A 7185-nucleotide genomic window follows, 5' to 3' on the forward strand; every position below is an offset into this window, starting at 1 on the left:
CGACTTAGATCCAATCCCCCCACTCATGTCCCTCAAAATTCCCCGGCCACCCATCCTGGATCAAATCCCCCTCCCCGTGTCCCTCAAAATTCCCCGATCGCCGTCCTAGATCCAATCCCGCCACTCATGTCCCTCAAAATTCCCCGATCACCCGTCCTAGATCCAATCCCCCCACTCATGTCCCTGAACATTCCCCGTCCCCCCAGCCTGAATCGAAGTCTCACGATCAGGAGTCTGAAAAGCCCCCGTCTCTTTGATCTGAATCCAATCCCTCCATCTGAGAATCTTANTTCCCCGATCGCCGTCCTAGATCCAATCCCGCCACTCATGTCCCTCAAAATTCCCCGATCACCCGTCCTAGATCCAATCCCCCCACTCATGTCCCTCAAAATTCCCCGGCCACCCATCCTGGATCAAATCCCCCCCCCATGTCCCTCAAAATTCCCCGATCACCCGTCCTAGACCCAATTCCCCCACTTATGTCCCTGAACATTCCCCGTCCCCCCAGCCTTAATCGAAGTCTTACGATCAGGAGTCTGAAAAGCCCCCGTCTCTTTGATCTGAATCCAATCCCTCCACCTGAGAATCTTAGAATCCCTCGTCCCCATGCAGTTGACAGGAAGCCCAGTGAAACCAAGTCATCATTCCACTTTCACTTAGTAGAATCAAGGTCACCCCAGCCCCTAGGAAATTCCAGAATGTCTCCAAGTACCTCGGACCCCCTTCCAGTTACCCCAGCTACCCCAGAGAAGACCCCAGAGATCCCAGAGAAGACCCCTAACATAGCATAATGCCCTAGAAGAACCCTCAATCCCCCAGGAATCCTGGGAAGACCCCACCATGTCTCAAGATTCCACAGAATGATCCGGAGAGTCCAGAAATATCCCCTAGAGTCTCGAAAATTTCCTGGAAACCCCCAAGTCTTTCTAAAAATCCCCGAAACCCCAATGAATCACGACCACTCCCGAAATTCCCCAAGATATCCCAAAATCCCACAGGTATCACCGGATTCAGTCTTAATAGTTAGAGTAGGTGAACTGAAAAATCGGAACAGTCAGTAGAAAAAATTGATTGTTCCCAGGATATAAGAAAAATTTACCCAGTAAAATAGGCCCCGTATGAGGTTAAATTATTAAGTAGAATTATTATTTCACAAAATAAAGTAGATCGAGTAGCCCCAGAAGAAAGAATCCCAGAGAATCACCCCCATATAACTCGTTCACCCCCGGGACCGTTAGTACACCCTTGCCCCCATCAGACCCCGAACCCCCTGACCCTTCGTCCCTAGAACAGCCCTCAGACAGACCCAACAAAACCCCCAGACCCCCTTGTAAAATGGACAGTAAGCCCCTAAGTTCCCCATAGTACCCCGAGATACCTCCAGACCCCCAGAAAATTCACCCGGAGAACCCCGAAAACCACCCCATGTCCTCCTTACCCCCGGGACCATGACTAGCCGGATCTGAAAGAAAGGCTTAAAATATTCAGAGAAAGCTGGGAGGGCCCTGACGCATTATAGAACCCTGGAATTAGGTTAGGATTAGGTTAAAAAATATTTCGCACGACTCCATGTGGTCCGAAATACCCCCGAATATGAGAGATTATATAATCAGTCGGTGCGATGAAAGCATGACTGTAATGAGTTGCCCAGAGATCCATAATTATTGTTAGTTAAAATCCCTTGTGGATAGAATCGTCATTAGTTTAGGTTTTCTAGTAGTTATATCATCCCAGAAAGACTAAGAATGTCCAAAATCATAGCCGAACAGTCCCGAAGATCTAAAAGTGACCCATAATCCCTCTGAACGCTTCAGGCCCCCCTTTATTGCCCTTGTTACCCCCTTTGTCCCCAAGACACCAGCTTCAAGTAGCTCCAAATCCCCTCCACCGACCCAGTCATCCCCTCCCAGACCCGTAAGGAGCCCTCGGCTCCCCAAAAAATCAAATCCTTCCCCCTTGATGAATCACGTGCCCCCCACAACCCCTAACGTACCCTCAACTTACCCCGAACTTACCCTCACTCATGTCCTACCAGATCCCAGAACCCCCTGCCCTTGTTTGCAGACCCCCTGATTACCCTCAAAATAGCCTCATTCCCCTAGATTCGACCCCTAGAATTGACCTCTATGAAACCCTCCCTAGCCAAAGAAATTATTCCCTCCTTCTTTCAAGAAAAATCATTCTGGTTTTCTTTTGTTGTTACCCAAGGAAGGGCCATTTAAGTGGAAATAAGGATGGGAGTGTCGTGGTACCTGAACTGTCGAGCCAATGAAAAATGTTTAGAGTTCGACAATTCCAAACAAAAATAATTATTAGTGAATGAGGGAAAATGTAGGGACATACCCCGTACCAAGAGACAAAGAAATAAATAATATGGTGTTATTAATAGTATTGGAGCCTTCATTCCAGCCTCCTCTTTTCCTGGAGCTATTGATCGGAACAGAAAGGTTTCAATCGTCCAGCATAGGGTTGTGGAAATCCTATGCATTCCCTACCCCCGGGACAGCTGTGACAAGGCGATTCTTTTATTTTTATTTGTTTTTATTTCATACTTTGCCCAACTACATACTACCCCCTAAATAATAAAATCCCGCCACCGTTGGATACCCCTTCCCTCGATTTTCTCCTCATCGCCCCTCTACTCCCGCCACTGGACATCACGAAGACATCAGCTGAAGAAAGACAACAGTTCCGGCCCTACTGGATAAACTAAAGGAGCCGTTGCTCCCCCCACAAACCACCCATACATGGGCCTCGGCAACCCACCGCCCTCGACGATCCCAGCGAGACATCCCTGGATTGTGGGCATCGTCACCACTCACCCGTGCTGATTGGCCCCGATTGCTCCCGAATTACAACCCGAAGGACTTCGGCACTTGACGGACCCCCATGAATCACGGAGGAAACGAAAAGACCGTCACTCGTGTAACCGCTGTCCTGGACCCTGCCACGTGCGCCCCGAGAGTTGAAGAAACAGTGCAAATCCCCCGAAGTTCTGTACATTGGATTTTGCGATAGAGTAAAGAGGATTTTGGTGCCCGAGCTCATCCCGGCTCTAAATACTGTACCTCTGGAGTCTGAAAGGAGGAACGAAGGCTCAATCTCTGGAGTCGTTGAAGGACCCGGATTAAACCTTAACTGGAAGTCGTGAGTACGAGTTGTCCCCCTCATTTCCCCCTCGCCTCAAGAAGTATTCCTTTTTATACCCCCCCAACGGTGAGCCTACACTCCTTTGTTTCTTCCCCATTCAGTCATTATTTTCATATTTAGTTGCATTCCCTCGACACGAGTAGCTTCTCCCCTTTTTCTGCATTAGATTCACTCCCTTTTTACGTGTACAAAAGTTGCCTGGCCTCCCCCACTCCCTANGGTGAGCCTACACTCCTTTGTTTCTTCCCCATTCAGTCATTATTTTCATATTTAGTTGCATTCCCTCGACACGAGTAGCTTCTCCCCTTTTTCTGCATTAGATTCACTCCCTTTTTACGTGTACAAAAGTTGCCTGGCCTCCCCCACTCCCTAGATCTTAGTAAAGACCTTATTTACGTCTTTTGACGATCAGAATTGTATTTAGAGAAAATATAGGTAATTATTCTCAAATTATCCCTTATTTGTCCCTTTTCTTGACTCGCCCTAATCCTCTTTTCAGGAATTAGCCTAATAGAATCTAGAAAACGGTCACAATGCGGTGGTTACTATCTCGCACTATTAATATATATATATCTCTAGCTTTTCTTAAAATTCCGTTTTCAAGCGTGATAGCAAGATTTGAGGTGTTTTCATTAAGTACCCATTGTTTATTTTCAAGCATTTCTTCAAATACTTTCACTTCAATTGAATCAGGGCTTATTACATCGTCTCTAATAAATATATTTATTTTAAATCGGAAATTAGGATTAGAGCGTGGGCTATACCATTCCGTAATAATCACGCCGCCGTTTGAATCAGCTGATGCCAGAGGAGCAAAACTTATAGTCTCTAATGCTGCTTCTCAAAGATATTTATTAACCGAGCCTCCTACAGCTTTAGTAGATTGGTTTTTTACCCTGCCCGGTCTAAAAACTAATCCTTCTTCACCTGCTATAGAACCTACTTCATCCCATTTCTGCTCTCATTCGGTTTTTGGATAATCATCCGCTCAGATACTAGTAGTTATTGCGCTAAGTATAATTACAAAAAATTATCCGATAATTTTTTTCATAACCAATATTTAATCAGAGTGCTTGAGGGAAATAATAGTGAAGCTTTAGCTATTAGTCAAAAAATATTTGAACTAATTGTATGTCATTCCCACCGCCTTTTAAGTAATTCCCGCGGAAGCAGGAATCCAGTAATAAAGTGAATACACAGTAATTTTTTAAAATTAAAAGCTCGATTTATCTCGCTCTTTTTGGATTCCTGCTTTCGCAGGAATGACATCCAACGCTTTTTCGAGCTATACAATAACACACTTTTATCTAGGTTCTGTGAACAAAAATAAAAAAATTAAAAAAAAGTAGTAGTCTTCGTTTGTTCAAGACAGGGGGGCTACCACAATGAAGTATTACATAGAATTAAGAGTATGGGAACAAATTTAAAAATTTTTAAAACAGATTAAAGGAATTCATATAGAAGATGAAGCAAGTTTGAGGACATTAATAGAAGCTATATGGTTTATGGTACGGAGCGGATGCCAATGGCGTCTTCTGCCTAATTGTTATGGTAGTTGGAGAGCAGTGCATAGAAGATTCAAACGCTGGGTTGACTTTGGAATATGGGAGCAGTTAATGTTAGATACTACAATGTTAGATACTACAATTATCCGTGCTCATGCTTGTTCTGCCGGCTACAGCAAAGATGCGCAAAATCAACAAGCTCTTGGTCGTAGTAAAGGCGGTTTTACAACTAAAATCCATGCTTTAGTAGATGCTTTAGGTAATCCACTTAAATTTATTTTAACTCCAGTTCAACGACATGATATTACAGGAGTTACTAAATTAGTTGAAGGATTACAGGGTAGTATGCTAATAGCTGATAAAGCTTACGATAGTGATGCTTTGATTCAAACACTAGAAGAGCAGCAATGCACCGCCATAATTCCACCACAAACGAATCGTAAAATTCGGAGAAAATACGATAAGCATTTACATAAAGAGCGACATTTGATAGAATGTTTCTTTGTTAAAATTAAGCATTAGAGGCGTATATTCTCAAGGTCTGATAAAACAAAAAGCGTATTTATGGGTTTTTTTAATTTTGTTGGAGCATTAATATGGATGCGTTAATTTTTTTGTTCACAGAACCTAGAATAAAATATAACTACTCTACACCTTAACAGGCATGACGACAAAAATATCTTTAGGATTTTGAGGAAATTTAATAAGTACCGGTGCTGAAACATCTGAAAAATATAGTTCTACTAAATCCGATTTCACTGCTTTTAAGACATCTTCCAAATATTGCGGGTTAAAGCCTATAGCTAAAGACTCATCACTATTATATTCATAAAAACTTTCTTTATCTTGTGAAGAATTAATAATCTCTTTTGCGTTACCTCTTGCTTCACCGACGACACTAATCTATAAGGTTTCACGAGATAACGATAATTTGACCGCTCTAAATTTTTCAACGGTTATTATCGCTATCCTTTCTATACTATCTGCAAATATTTTTCGATTAATTACTAATTTTGAGCTGCTGCTTTCTGGAATAAAAGCACTATAATCAGGGAAAGTACCGGCTATAAGCTTTGATAGCATAATAGTATTTTCGTTACATATAAATTTAATCTTATTGCTACTTAATAAATTTTCTATATCTTCATTTATATTTTTACGATCTTTAACTATTTTTAAAATTTCCTCTGCACTTTTTTGCGGTAATATTACTCCAAAATTCTTTATTTGTGTTTCTAATGTTACCCATGAAATCGAAAGTCTATGCCCATCGGTACTTGCTGAACAAAACTCTTGGTCTGTCGTGTAAATAAACACCATTTAAATTATAACGAGTTTCATCTAAAGAAATCGAAAATTTTGTCGATTCTATTATTTTAGCAAAATCCGTGCAGGAAATTTTAAAACTTGCTTCAGGATTAATACTATCCATTGCAGGAAAAGAACTAACTGGCAAAGTAAATAAATTAAATTTACAATTTTTTCCTTTGATCTCAAGTCCCGTTGTATCGAGATCTGTTAATGTAAGCTCAGAATCCGGAAGTTTTCGGACTATATCATCTAGACTTTTCGTAGAAACGGTAAGTTCACCTTCACTTACTACCTGTACTGCTATTTTTTGACTTATAAGTACAAATCCATATTAGTAGAACTAAGCTCTAGATTGCCGTCTTTTGCCGATAATTTAATGTTTGCATATTCAGGTATTACATTACGTTTTTCAACAACGGAACTTGCAAACCCTAGGGACTGAAATAACTTTTTTGTTTTAACTATCAATTTTAACATATTGTTATTCTCTTAATGTTCCTTGAAATTTTTGCGAGATGGCAGCAACTAAATCTTTACTGAACGAATTTAAATCAGTATCAGACAACGTTAGATCACCTGCTTGTAGCTCTATTTTAATGGCTATAGATTTTTTACCTTCAGGTAATTTATCACCGCTATAAATATCATATAATATAACTGATTTGACAAGCTTTTTATTAAACTTATTTATATATGATATTATTTCACCGACTCTATGATCTTGATTAACAATAAATGCGTAATCTCTAAAATTAGTTTGGAAATCCGATACTGTAAATTCGTCTCGTTTGCCGAATTTAGCTTTTATCAACGGCAAATTCGTAATATTTAGCTCGAATGCAAATATTTCCTGATTAATATCGTAATATATCAAGATTTTAGGGTGTATCTGTCCAAAATGACCTAATAAATTTTTACCGAGCCTCATATTTACTGCTCTAGTTGGATGATAATATTGTGGCAATGCTGTCCCATTTGTTGCTATACATTTATCTATGGATAGTCCTGCATAATCAGCTACCACCTCTAAATCGCCTTTAAGATAAAAAATATCATAGCCTCGTCCAAGCGAATGAGGATTTTTATTATTATATGAACCGCTTATAATTCCCGTCAAATAAGTTGCTTCCGTATTTAACTCTATAGAACTCGGTCCAACTTCAAAAAAAGCCATATCTTTTATAGAGCGTGCTAGATTTTTACTTACTATACTTAACAA

Source organism: Diachasma alloeum, unplaced genomic scaffold, assembly GCF_001412515.2.
Source record: "Diachasma alloeum isolate Michigan unplaced genomic scaffold, Dall2.0 Dall_scaffold_00639, whole genome shotgun sequence".
In the NCBI taxonomy this organism is placed as follows: Eukaryota; Metazoa; Arthropoda; class Insecta; order Hymenoptera; family Braconidae; genus Diachasma; species Diachasma alloeum.